Here is a 14,845-nt window from a genome sequence, read left to right as displayed (position 1 = left end):
ACGACGACGCGTGGGCGAGTCTGCGCCTCTGTGTGCGTGTTGGTGTACAACACGCGCGAGGCCGTTTGCGTGCGGTTTCATTCATCGCCGTGCTTGTCGTCGGAGGGTTGGGAGCGGCGGCGCTCCGGTTGGCACGCCACCCTGCGGAGATCCGTGACCTCGGCTCGATCGCCGGGCGCTCCGATGCGATGGGTCGCGAGACTCAGTGGGGCGTTGCTCGTTCCCCCCCCACCACCACATTGCCCTTGTGTGTACGTGTACTCAGTGTGTGTGTGCCTGAGTGAGATTGTATGCGGTGTGTGTGTGGAGCGGTGGTGCAGCGGTTAGCGCTGCGCTGCGAACTTGGCGACTCGATGTTCGATTCCCGCTCACGGCCAACACCGGTGACGATTGTCTGAACCGGTCCTCCCCTAGGTCGACTCAGCCTCAAATGAGTACCCGGTGCAGTGTGTAAACATCGCCACTAGGGAGACAAAGGCGGCCGGCGTGGTGCTGGCCACCCACCCCTCGTGTGTTACGCGCAACGTAGTCCACCGATTAGCACCGTTGGCTACGTTACGGTGCGAAAAGAGGTCAACATAGAGGGACTCCTCCACTTACGAACATTCGACTTACGAACTTTCAGAAATACGAACAAACCTGGTCCGTATTCTATAGATATCTGCCTGATTCTATGGTTTTGTGAGTCTCTAGTTTTCTGTGTAAGTCTATAGTTCTGTATGTGAGTCTATGGATCTCTGTGTGAGTCTATGGTTCTGTATGTGAGTCTATCGATCTCTGTGTGAGTCTATGGTTCTGTATGTGAGTCTCTAGTTCTCTGTGTGAGTCTATGGTTCTATATGTGAGTCTATTGATCTCTGTGTGAGTCTATGGTTCTGTAGGTGAGTCCCTAGTTCTCTGCGTGAGTCTATGGTTCTGTATGTGAATCTATTGATCTCTGTGTGAGTCTATGGTTCTGTAGGTGAGTCCCTAGTTCTCTGCGTGAGTCTATGGTTCTGTATGTGAATCTATTGATCTCTGTGTGAGTCTATGGTTCTGTATGTGAGTCTCTTGTTCTCTGCGTGAGTCTATGGTTCTGTATGTGAATCTATTGATCTCTGTGTGAGTCTATGGTTCTGTATGTGAGTCCCTAGTTCTCTGCGTGAGTCTATGGTTCTGTATGTGAATCTATTGATCTCTGTGTGAGTCTATGGTTCTGTAGGTGAGTCCCTAGTTCTCTGCGTGAGTCTATGGTTCTGTATGTGAGTCTATGGATCTCTGTGTGAGTCTATGGTTCTGTAGGTGAGTCCCTAGTTATCTGCGTGAGTCTATGGTTCTGTATGTGAGTCTATGGATCTCTGTGTGAGTCTATGGTTCTGTATGTGAGTCTCTTGTTCTCTGCGTGAGTCTATGGTTCTGTATGTGAATCTATTGATCTCTGTGTGAGTCTATGGTTCTGTATGTGAGTCCCTAGTTCTCTGCGTGAGTCTATGGTTCTGTATGTGAATCTATTGATCTCTGTGTGAGTCTATGGTTCTGTAGGTGAGTCCCTAGTTCTCTGCGTGAGTCTATGGTTCTGTATGTGAGTCTATGGATCTCTGTGTGAGTCTATGGTTCTGTATGTGAATCTATTGATCTCTGTGTGAGTCTATGGTTCTGTATGTGAGTCTCTTGTTCTCTGCGTGAGTCTATGGTTCTGTATGTGAGCCTATCGATCTCTGTGTGAGTCTATAATTCTGTATGTGAGTCTCTAGTTCTCTGCCCGAGTCGCTGCGTCTCCACGCGAGTCCATGGCAAGCTGCCTCTGGCGCGTGTCCTCCCACCCTTTGGCAGTCGCCCCCCAGAGCAGGCCACCAGAGTCGCGCCAGGGCAAGAGCCTCCGGCCCCTTTCCACGTGCGAACCAGACGACGTGTGTCGTAGCCCGTCACGTGATCCTCCTCCCTGGCCGGTGTCATCCCGCGGCGGCATTTGTCGGAGCAAGCCAAACTTGTGACCCACGCGCACATACAGAGATCCCCCCCCCCCCCGTGTAGCCACAACACACGTGTGCAGCAAGGGCTGTTAGCGTGTAGAGGAGCCTACGTAGGCCTGGACGGCCTTTGTCTCCCCAGTGGCGATGTTTACACACCGCACCAGGTGTTCATTTGAGGCTGAATCGACCTAGGGGATGGCCAGGGCCGGTTCAGATAATCGTCACTGGTGTTGGGCGTGAGCGGGAATCGGACTCGGATCCCTGGGTTCGTAGCGCAGCGCGCTAAGCGCTGCGCCACCGCTCCCCACATTCTGACCCAAATACACCTATGACATGCACACACTCACACTCACCCACTCACCCACTCACTCTCACCCATTCCCCCACTCACTGACTAATTCACTTGCTCATTCACGCATAGGGCTGGCCCACACACCCACTCACTAAATCACCCACTCACTCCCCACTCACTCACTCATTCACTCGCTCACTCACACACAGGCTAACCCACTCACCCATCCACCTATTCACTCACTCATTCACTCGCTCACTCACACACAGGTCAACCCACTCACCCACTCACCCACACACCCACCCACTCGCTCACTCGCTCACTCATTCACAGGCCAACCCACTCACCCACTCACCTGCCCACTCACCTCACTCGCTCGCTCACACACGGGCTAACCCACTCACCCACACACCCTTTCACCCGCCCACTCACCCTCTTGCCCGCTCACCCTCTCACCCCTGGCCCACTCACCCACTCACCCACTCACCCACACACCCTTTCACCCGCCCACTCACCCTCTTGCCCGCTCACCCTCTCACCCCTGGCCCACTTACCCACTCACCCACACACCTTTTCACCCGCCCACTCACCCACTCGCCCGCTCACCCGCTCACCCGCTCACCCCTGGCCCACTCGCTCACTCACGCACACAGCGAGTGACACCGGCCCGCGTGTCGCGGTCGCTGCTGCCCGGCGGCGCGGTGATGAATGAGGTCGCTTCCTGGAGGAAGGAGGCCGCCTCTGCCGCTCGCGAGCAGGAATCACGGGCTGAGGACCCCCGCTCCCAGCCCCCCACAGCGTCACACACAGCCGTTTGGGGGGGGGGGGGGGTGGCAATGTTTGTGTGTGCAAGTTGCTGGCCACCCACCCACCCACCCATCCCCCTCGTGTGCCACGGTGGCGGCCTTCATAGGCGCTGCCACTCGCTAACAGCCCTTGCCCCCAGCGGTCTGGGAAGGCTACACGGCTACACAACCCGAATTCGTTCTATTCCCGCTCACGACCAATAAGAGTGGAGTATATTTGAATCGGTCCCGCGCCTCCCCTAGGTCGACTTAGCCTTAAATTAGTACGTAGTACGGGGGGAGGGGGGGCACCACGGTGGCTAGGAGATGTTAACTATCTCGCCTGGTGTACAGGAGGTCGTGGGTTCGATCTCGACCCTGACGCCTGCTGCTGTATATTTAGAGTTTGCGTGTCTCTCTCTCTCTCATCATCGTGGCTAGGAGATGTTAACTACCTCGCCAGGTATACAGAAAGTCGTGGGTTCAATCTCGACCTTGATGCCTCTTCTCCCCGTGGTGGCGTAGATTTTCCTCCGGGTCCTCCGTTAATTTTCCGTCCGCGTTTAGAGTCAACGTGACGCATTTGGCGCAATTGTCGGCTTATAACATGATGATAAGCCGTTGAATTGGGCCTTCATTTGTGTACATAACTCGGTGGGGGGCCTTACCTTGATTACAATAAAAATAAAAACTTTTTTAGATTCATTTTAGTTTTCAGTGCAGCAAAAATAATCGGCGGAAACAATGGCGTCTCGGGCGTGGCACTGGGCACGGTTTGGGTCGTCTCGGCCAGCGGCCCCCAACCCCTTTTGGCACCAGGGACCGGTTTCGTGGAAGACAATTTTGTCACGGACCATGGGGGGGGGGGGATGGGGGGGGTTCATCATTGGGTCTTTCCCCCTTTTCAAAGAAGCTCTCCAGCGACGTTTGTTTTTGACTAATTGTGGCCAGGGGTTAGAGCTTGTGTTTGTTTTTCACTCATTGTGGCTACTAGGGGTTAGCAGCTCGTGGGCTTACCAACACTGCGACAAGTGCGCAGTGCGGGAACGAGGCGCGGACGGAAATGGGGGCGGGCCACGTGCGGACGCACCGCTCACCACTATGCGGTGTGTAGAGTGTGTACACACACGGACTCACCGCTCACCACTATGCGGTGTGTAGAGTGTGTACACACACGGACTCACCGCTCACCACTATGCGGTGTGTAGAGTGTGTACACACACGGACTCACCGCTCACCACTATGCGGTGTGTAGAGTGTGTACACACACGGACTCACCGCTCACCACTATGCGGTGTGTAGAGTGTGTACACACACGGACTCACCGCTCACCACTATGCGGTGTGTAGAGTGTGTACACACACGGACTCACCGCTCACCACTATGCGGTGTGTAGCGTGTGTACACACACGGACTCACCGCTCACCACTATGCGGTGTGTAGAGTGTGTACACACACGGACTCACCGCTCACCACTATGCGGCGTGTAGAGTGTGTACACACACGGACTCACCGCTCACCACTATGCGGTGTGTAGAGTGTGTACACACACGGACTCACCGCTCTCACCTCCTGCTGCCGTGCGACCCGGTTCCTAACAGGCCACGGACCGGTCGCGGTCCACGGCCTGGGGGTTGGTGACCCCTGGTGTCGCCCACGTGCCCAGCCACCCGTGGCGACCAGCCTCTGCTTCTGCTTTGGCCGGGCAGAGGGGGCTTGAACGGCCCCGACACTTATATTACACTGGTCAACAAACAAAAAATTAATTCTGGCCTGGACTTCTAACATCTAATTTTTATGCTATCGGCATACCCCATTTTCATTGATTTTACCCGAAATTAACTCTGTCACTTATGATTGCAAGTTGTTGCGAGTCAGTGACTGCATTAGTGTTAAAATATGGTGCTGTATTTTTAGGATATTGTGTTTATAATATCATTTTATGTAGATATCCACATTTATTTAATATTTTTCTTCTGCAGTTTTTATTTAAAATGCAATATTTGATATCTCAAAACCTGATGTGATAGACAAAAACTGATGCCAAATTTGAAATCAGCACCCCAAAATTACATTAAAACCGTTGGAATACCTTATGCCAGAAAAGTGTGTTGACCAGTGTTATGGATGACGTCAGTCAGAGAGATAGTCACAGGGAGATGAGAGAGAGAGTCACGGGGAGATGAGAGAGAGTCACGGGGAGAGAGAGGGAGAGAGTCACGGGGAGATGAGAGAGAGTCACGGGGATGGGAGACAAACACGGGGAGAGAGAGAGTCCAGTTGATTTGTTTGAACCAAACGAGAACTCCAGAGACCACGGGCGAGTCTCTGGGACAGCAGTCAGTTCTGGATCACACGATCCACTGCCATAGTGGCGACAAGTGTTGTAGCTACAATAGCCCGTGCCGGATGAAGCGAGTGCGGGGCCTGTAGCGTAATGTTATAAAGGGGCCCTAAATAAAAAAAAAAACACTTAAATATTAAAATACTAACTTATTTTAGTTGCATCGTAAAGTATTTTTTTCATTTGCTACGCAGCCAGATAATACGACAAATCGCTAACCTTAAACATAAAAGTTGAAGGCGGTATTGTACTAGAGTAATGGAGCAAGTGCAGCATCACTGATCCGGACTTGATAGCTTGGAAGCATTTAGCGCGAGGCCCTTGAAAGTGTGGGGCCCGTAGCTATATGGAGTAGCTACTACATATGTAGAGAGAGAGAGTCCAGATGTAGCTACTACATATGTAGTAGCTACTACACATATAGTAGTTACTACACATATAGTAGTTACTACACATATAGTAGTTACTACATATGTAGTAGTAGCTACTACACATATAGTAGTTACTACATATATGTAGCAACTTTTGCCTCTACGGTAATCCGGCACTGACTATAGCGCCTCCGATCAGCACGTGGTTGACCACGTGGAACTCGGGTCGCCGGGTTCGTAGCGCAGCGTAGCGCTAACCGCTACACTACAATGCGTGACGCTTCCACATGCGCGGTCACGTGACAGATTTGACGTCACAGCTCACTTGGCGTGCAAAAAAATATGCATTCTTGAGCTCCCCCCCGCAAAAAAAGACAAAAGTATATTTTTATAATGTTTGCATGGTGTACAGTCTGGAACATACCCACATGGCAATTTTCCAGTTTGTTGCATGTCGGGAAGTACGCTAAACATTTTGAACAGACACACATTCACAACTTTGCATTATATATATTACACAGTGGCGGCTCCTGCAAAATCTCTCAGGGGGGGCAAATGTCTGGATGATTGATAAGGATAAGGTCCACCCATGCAATGAATAAATTAACAGCTTAAGCATGTAAAGGCAACTTCACTTCTTTAATATTAATGAAAAATAAAGTGACTCTTACAATGCATCTTGTTTGTTTATATACTCACTATTAAAACAAACCACTCAAGTTTATTTTATTAAATATTCCACTAGGTAGCGATAAATTATATTGTTGGATGAAACGTGCTTACGTATGATGACGTTAGCACGTATGATGACGTAAGCACGTTAGGGCTCGCCCTCCCGGAAGCCATAGAGAATGCATTGGAGCGCCCCCGTTCGACAAAAAACATCTTTGAATGTAAGTCTATGGGACCACTCGGGGCGATTCTCAGCCGGAGTGAAATCGCCCCAAAAGAGGCGGTACTCCACAGAACGTGACATGACGCTGATTGGACTATATCCAGAGGCTGACAGTGACGGCTAGCGTGACTGTGGTTGAATGACATTGGTGGTGCGTCGCCCAATCGCCCTAATGAAGAAACCGCCCCTGATATTACATGTATATAATAGATGACGTCCCGTGCAGGACCCTTGTCCAAAGCACACACGGAGGCGAGAGGGAAGCCGAACTCAAGCAGACCGTGTTTATTGCACCAGCTGCGTGCTGCCCTCTGAGCTGTGCGGCCTCGTGTCTCAGAAGCCACGTGACTCTCTCGCTAATGGGGCAGCCCGAGCGAAGCGGGCTGATTTAATCTCGCGGCAAATTCATCGCAGAAGCCAAATACTCTTAAGCGCATCTTCTCTGCGTGTCGGATGGGGGGGGGGGGGGGGGGGGGGGGGGGGGGGGGGGGGGGAAACCCCGAGGACCCGGAGAGAGAGAAAAAAACAGTCGACCACGGGGAGAGAGACACGTGGACGCCAAATATACAGCAGCAGGCGTTAGGGTCGGGATCGAACCCACGACCTCCTGTACACCAGGCGAGGTAGTTAACATCTCCTAGCCACCGTGATGATGAGAGAGAGGGACACGCAAACTCCGAATATACAGCAGCAGGCTTCAGAATTGGGATCGAACCCACGACCTCCTGTACACCAGGCGAGGTAGTTAACATCTCCTAGCCACCGTGATGATGATGAGAGAAAGAGAGACACGCAAACTCCAAATACACAGCAGACGTCAGGGTCAGGGTTGCGATTTCCGCATGGAAAATGCGGAAGGAGGGTTCAAATTTTCCCGCATTTTTGCTAAAGTCAACCGCAAACGGTGGAAAGACTACTCCTATGACCGCGCGCTTTTAACAACACGTTAATGCGTTCTATTGGAAAGGATACATCATGTACATGTGCTCGTAATCACGGCTCCGCATTTGAATAAAGTATGTGGTTCTTGTGCGGAAATGCGGAAATCATATATTCATTCCAATCAGTAACTCAAAGCCCTACGTGATGCTGGGCCTTGCATGTATCCTTTCCAATAGAACGCATTAACGTGTTGTTAAAAGCGCGCGGTCATAGGAGTAGTCTTTCCACCGTTTGCGGTTGACTTTAGCAAAAATGCGGGAAAATTTGAACCCTCCTTCCGCATTTTCCATGCGGAAATCGCAACCCTGGTCAGGGTCGGGATCGAACCCACGACCTCCTGTACACAAGGCGAGGTAGTTAACATCTCCTAGCCACCGTGATGATGATGATAGAGAGACACGCAAACTCCAAATATACAGCAGCAGGCGTCAGGGTCGGGATCGAACCCACGACCTCCTGTATACCAAGCGAGGTTGTTAACATCTCCTAGCCACCGTGATGAGAGAGAGACACGCAAATTCCGAATATACAGCAGGCGTCAGGGTTGGGATCGAACCCACGGCCCTCCTGTATACCAGGCGAGGTAGTTAACATTTCCTAGCGATCGTGGTGACCGAAAGAGAGATGATAAGCATTGTGTGTAGTCACCAGTGCAGTTTCTCCACTCTCATTATCCACTCGAAGCATAGCTGGCCCATGAGCACACTGTCCAGGTATGGGACCCTCCCCTCCTCCCTCTCTTTAACCACCCCATCACTCATGGAGACCTCTCCGGGGATGGGAGTGTTTGACGACATAAAACACCCGGGCAGGTGTTTTATTTTAGCAGGGCCTTGATGGAATAAGGCCCCCGCCTCTGAGTGGCACGCTCCAGGTTCAGCACCAGCGTTGACCAGTAGGGGAGCCGACCCGTGACCGCACCTGGGCATCGATCACACCCCTCACGTTCACGCACGCGCACAACAAAGACAAAGATCCCACCCCGTATAGCCTGTAACGGACTGTTTGGGGGGCAAGTGCTGTTAGCGTGCGCCTGTAAAGGCCGTGCACGTTACACCGAGGGGGTGGGTGGCCAGCACCACCCCCGGCCGCCTTTGTCTCCCGAGTGTCGATGAATGAGATGACCGGCAGTGAGATGACTGACTGAGATGACCGGCAATGAGATGACTGACTGAATGAGATGACACACAAACACTCACACACACTCAGAGCTTTAGGCAACACATGGACCATGATGTTCCATAATGGGGTTGGCCTCCCTCCCTCACCTCCCTCCACTCCCTCCACTCCCTCCCTCCCTCCAGTCCTTACCTCCCTCCACTCCCTCCACTCCCTCCCTCCACTCCCTCCCTCCCTCCACTCACTCCCTCCCTCCCTCCCTCCACTCCCTCCCTCCCTCCACTCCCTCCCTCCCTCCCTCCACTTCCCTCCACTCCCTCCACTTCCTCCACTCGCTCTCTCCCTCCCTCCCTCCACTCCCTCCCTCCACTCCCTCCCTCCCTCCACTCACTCCCTCCCTCCCTCCCTCCCTCCCTCCACTCCCTCCCTCCCCTCCCTCCCTCCACTCACTCCCTCCCTCCCTCCCTCCCCTCCCTCCCTCCCTCCACTCCCTCCACTCCCTCCCTCCACTCCCTCCACTCCCTCCACTTCCTCCACTCGCTCCACTCTCTCCCTCCCTCCACTCCCTCCCTCCCTCCACTCCCTCCCTCCCTCCTCCCTCCACTCCCTCCCTCCCTCCCTCCCTCCACTCACTCCCTCCCTCCCTCCCTCCACTCCCTCCCTCCCTCCACTCCCTCCCTCCCTCCTCCCTCCACTCCCTCCCTCCCTCCCTCCCTCCCTCCACTCACTCCCTCCCTCCCTCCCTCCCTCCACTCCCTCCCTCCCTCCACTCCCTCCCTCCCTCCACTCACTCCCTCCCTCCCTCCCTCCCTCCACTCCCATCCTCCACTCACCTCACCTCCCCTCCCTCCCACTCCCTCCCTCCCTCCCTCCACTCCTCCACTCCCTCCACTTCCTCCACTCCCTCCACTCGCTCCACTCTCTCCCTCCACTCCCTCCACTCCCTCCCTCCCTCAACGCGCTCCACTCCCTCCCTCTAATCCCTCCACACCCTCCCTCCCTTTGCCACGAACACTTCGAGGGCTGGGGAAACGCAACCCGCCATGCGTAATGGACGGGCGGGTGGAGGAAATCCTCGGTTGGACCCCCCCCCCTGCCTGGCAGCGCCTCTGCCTTGCATCACAAGTTGAGGTCCTTCGACCGGATCGTTGGCAAACCTCATGTTGACCCCCCCACCCCCCCCGTCATCCCTATCTCGCGGCGCCGCAGTTTGTAACAACGACGGCGAGTTTCTCGAATCCCCGCCACCTCCTTCCACTCCAGGCCGTGTCGGCTGGGGCAAAATGTGGGCCGCTCACACCTCCTTCACGACGCCTGGCTCAGGCGTGGAAGAGTAGGCCAAATACCACTGCGGAGGATGAGGCTCTCTAGATCTCCCCGCGTCGCGGTTGAGACCCCCCCCCCTTTCCAACCCAACAGTGGCGTGCGCCGGCATTTGCGGGGCTGCGCCTTTGTTTCTGCATTGTGCACTTGCAGAAGGTCCTTAATAGGCGCTCGCTAACAGCACTTGCCTCGACACACGCTGGTGTGGGGAGCTGGTGATGGAGTCGCAGGCTGCGCTACCAACCCGGCGTGCCCCAGTTCGATTTCCGCTCAAGGCCAACACCCAGTGATAGAGATTGTCTGAAGTGGTCCTGGGCCTCCCGTAGGTCGACTCAGCCTAAAATGAGTACCTGGTGCGGTGTGTCAACAAAGGCGGCCGGGCGTGTTGTTGGCCACCCACCCCCTTGTGTGCCGTGCCTGCCTTCATAGGTGTTCGCTAACAGCACTTGCCCCTACAGTCTGTTAAGCCTATACGGGGGTTCTTTGTCTTTGCTGTCCCAAACGAGCCATTCAATCCTTTGCGCCGCGATCGCCGTTGGCGCGGCCCCAGCGACTTGTGAACGACGTCCACGGGCATCTCGAGCGGCCGTCGTGAGCGAGGCGGACTGGCGGCGAGTCCCAAGGGAGATGGATGCAGATGGTTGGGGTTGGAAGTAGATGGATGGATGGGGATGGATTAAAGGAGAGAGAGAGAGGGGGCCGCGGGCGATGCTCGAGTCGAGGTCCGGTGGGCACAATCTGGACGAGCGCCGTTTGGTTTTGGTTGGTGGTGGCAGCGCCTGACGGACGAAGCTCTGGAATTAGGGGCTGAGGCTGTCGGGTTGGGTGGGCTGGAATGAATGGTGGTGGTGTTCGTGGTGGTGTTGGTGGTGGTGGTGTTGGTAGTGGTGTCGGTGGTGGTGTTGGTGGTGTTGGTAGTGGTGGTAGTGGTGGTGTTGGTAGTGGTGTTGGTGGTGGTGGTGTTGGTGGTGGTGTTGGTAGTGGTGGTGTTGGTGGTGGTGGTGTTGGTGGTGGTGGTGTTGGTGTTGGTAGTGGTGTTGGTGGTGGTGGTGTTGGTAGTGGTGTTGGTGGTGGTGGTGTTGGTGGTGTTGGTAGTGGTGTTGGTGGTGGTAGTGGTGTTGGTGGTGGTGGTGTTGGTGGTGGTGGTGTTGGTGTTGGTAGTGGTGTTGGTGGTGGTGGTGTTGTAGTGGTGTCGGTGGTGGTGTTTGGTGGTGTGGTAGTGGTGGTAGTGGTGGTGTTGGTGGTGGTGGTGTTGGTAGTGGTGTTGGTGGTGGTGGTGGTAGTAGTGGTGTTGGTGTTGGTAGTGTTGGTGGTGGTGTTGGTGGTGGTGGTGATGTTGGTGGTGGTGCCGGTGGGTGGTGTTGGTGGTGTGGTGGTGTGGGGTTGGGGGGGTGCTGCACAGTGACTTGGAGAGGACAGCCCAGGGCCGGACACGACTTGGAGCCAGACTCAATATTATTTTCGTCAACCAAAAAAGAACGTTTCTCCTTTGACGCAGCGTCGCCGTTGGGACGCAGCGGACGCTTCGGCGCGCTCACGGGAAGGCGCAGAGGCAGCGGTCCCCTCGCCGCCCACCGCTGCCGGGTGAAGCTAGTGCGGGGCTGGTAACATGATGTTATAAAGGGGCCCTAAATAAATAAATAAAACCACTTAAATATTAAAACACGAATGTTTAACTTGCACAGTAAAGTAATCGTACATGTTCAATTGCTACGCAGCCAGATAATACGACAAATGGCTAAAATTAAACACCCAGTGGTTCATACAAGTTGAAGGCGGTGTAGTACTATAGCAATAGAGCAAGTGCAGATTCTCTCTCTCCCCACTTGCCTCCCCCTTTCTTACCGATTTAACCTCTTGCCATGGCAGCTCTCTCGCCTACTTCAGCATTTTCTTGCCGTGGTTGCTCCACCTGATGAAGATTGCTTGTGTTGCGATCGAAACGTCGTGATTTGTTTAATTTTATTTTATTTTATACCTACGTGACTTTACCGGAAGAACCAAAGAGTATGGATTCCTGCAGTCACGAAAGCTTCAAAGCAAAGATCGCAATTGATAGCTTGAAAGCATTTAGCGCGGGGACCTTGAAAGTGCGGGGCGCGTAGCCATATGTAGCTACTTTTGCTACGAGGAAAATCTGGAACTGCACCAACCAACCCATACACCCACCCACCAACCCACCCACCCTCTTCGTGTAGCCTTCACAGACTGTTGGGGCAAGTGCTGTTAGCGAGCACCTTACGAAGGCCGGCACGGGGGCAGGCGAGGAGGATGGGTGGCCAGCACCACCACGCCCGGCCGCCTTTGTCTCCCTAGCAACGGAGATGTTTTGTCAGACAGACGGACACGCTGGCGTACAGTGTCCACGATCACGGCCGTGCAATGTCGCGGTAGTGACAGTGAGCAGGTGAGAGGGTGGGGGGCAGGGGGTGAGCAGGTGAGTGGGTGGGGGGCAGGGGGTGAGCAGGTGAGAGGGTGGTGAGCAGGGGGGGTGAGCAGGTGAGTGGGTGGTGGGCAGGGGGGGTGAGCAGGTGAGTGAGTGGTGGGCTGGGTGGTGAGCAGGTGAGAGGGTGGGGGGCAGGGGGTGAGCAGGTGAGAGGGTGGTGAGCAGGGGGGGTGAGCAGGTGAGTGGGTGGTGGGCTGGGGGGTGAGCAGGTGAGAGGGTGTTGGGCAAGGGGTGAGCAGGTGAGTGGTGGTGGGCAGGGTGTGAGCAGGTGAGAGGGTGGTGAGCTGGGGGGTGAGCAGGTGAGAGGGTGTTGGGCAAGGGGGTGAGCAGGTGAGTGGGTGGTGGGAAAGGGGGTGAGCAGGTGAGAGGGTGGTGAGCTGGGGGGTGAGCAGGTGAGTGGGTGGGGGGCAGGGGGGTAAGCAGATGAGAGGTTGGTGAGCTGGGGGGTGAGAAGGTGAGAGGGTGGTGAGCTGGGGGGTGAGCAGGTGAGTGGGTGGGCGCCAGGGGGGTGAGCAGGTGAGAGGGTGGTGAGCTGGGGGGTGAGCAGGTGAGTGGGTGGTGGGCTGGGGGGGTGAGCAGGTGAGAGGGTGGTGAGCTGGGGGGTGGCAGGTGAGTGGTGGTGGGCTGGGTGTGAGCAGGTGAGTGGGTGGTGAGGCAGGGGGGTGAGCAGGTGAGTGGGTGGGGGCAGGGTGGTGAGCAGGTGAGATGGGTGGTGGGCAGGGGGTTGAGCAGGTGAGTGGGTGGTGGGCAGGGTGAGTGGGTGGGGGGCAGGGTGGTGAGCAGGTGAGTGTGTGGGGGGCAGGGTGGTGAGGCAGGTGAGTGGGTGGTGGGCTGGGTGGTAGCAGGTGATTGGTTGGTGGGCTGGGTGGTGAGCAGGTGAGTGGGTGGTGAGGCAGGGGGGTGAGCAGGGTGAGTGGGGTGGTGACTGGTGGTGAGGCAGGTGAGTGGGTGGTGAGGCAGGGGGGTGAGCAGGTGAGTGGGTGGGGGGCAGGGTGGTGAGCAGGTGAGTGGGTGGGGGGCAGGGTGTGAGGCAGGTGAGTGGGTGGTGGGCTGGGTGTGAGCAGGTGAGAGGGTGTTGGGCAAGGGGGTGACAGGTGATGGGTGGTGGGAAAGGGGGTGAGCAGGTAGAGGGTGGTGAGCTGGGGGTGAGCAGTGAGTGGGTGGGGGCAGGGGGGTAAGCAGGTGAGAGGTTGGTGAGCTGGGCGGTGAGCAGGTGAGAGGATGGTGAGCTGGGGGTGAGCAGGTGAGTGGGTGGGGGGCAGGGGGGTGAGCAGGTGAGAGGGTGGTGAGCTGGGGGTGAGCAGGTGAGTGGGTGGTGGGCTGGGTGGTGAGCAGGTGAGAGGGTGGTGAGCTGGGGGGTGAGCAGGTGAGTGGGTGGTGGGCAGGGGGTGGGCAGTGAGAGGGTGGTGGGCAGGGGGGGTGAGCAGGTGAGTGGGTGGTGGGCAGGGTGGTGAGCCAGGTGAGAGGGTGGTGAGCTGGGGTGTGAGCAGGTAGAGGGTGTGGTGAGCTGGGGGGTGAGCAGGTGAGAGGGTGGTGAGCTGGGGGGTGAGCAGGTGAGTGGGTGGTGAGCAGGTGAGAGGGTGGTGGGTGAGTGGGTGAGGATCCCCTCCTTTGCTGCTGCTGCTCGTCAGCTGCTCACGAGTCGAGGCAGTGACGGCTCTTGGCAATCTCTCCACCCAGCCACGCGCCCCTCCCGTGCCTCACATTCCTGCACCCCTAGAGCTGCCCTTTGCCTGCCCTTTGCCTGCCCTCTGCCCCCCCCCCCCCCCCACCCCCATTGACTGCCCCGGAGGAGAACGAGACGATACAATTTCGCCGGCCACGGTCGAGCCACTGCTGGATGAAGGCCCCCCCCCCACTCCCCGAACTTCGTGGAGGGGTGGAGGGGGTCGGGGGATGCCCTCCTCCCCCCTCCTCCCGCACTCGTTCCATCCATCGGCTGCCTCTCCGTGACTATCCCTGACCGCTTCATCGCCGTGAAGCGTCGCCTGCGGAAGTGGTCGCCTCTCCCCGCTCCTCCACTCCACGTGATCCTCTCGCGAGCGCTTCGAAAGTTGTGGGGGGGGGGGGAAACAATTTGGTGGCTGCTGCTGCTGCTGCTGCGTTGGTCAGTGGTGCACAACAACAACAAACAACAACAGCAGCAGGTCAACACGTTCCGCGTCGACAACGCGACGTTTCGGCCGATGAACCTTCACCGTGGCACGCTTCGTCATTTGCGTGGCACGGAAAAGAGCAAATCGGCCGACAATGGCCCCCCATGAACGCGTTGAGTTCGCTGTGTGCAAGTCGGGCCCCCCACGCTCCTCCACCTTTGTCTCCCTGCCCCCCCCCCTCCCCGATTCCCCACGCCCCTCTCGGCGTGGATGTTCCCGC

Source organism: Lethenteron reissneri, chromosome 67, assembly GCF_015708825.2.
Source record: "Lethenteron reissneri isolate LAM-NWPU_2019-01 chromosome 67, ASM1570882v1, whole genome shotgun sequence".
In the NCBI taxonomy this organism is placed as follows: domain Eukaryota; kingdom Metazoa; phylum Chordata; class Hyperoartia; order Petromyzontiformes; family Petromyzontidae; genus Lethenteron; species Lethenteron reissneri.
The sequence above is the reverse complement of the archived record's forward strand: the minus strand, read 5'-3'. Positions refer to the sequence as shown.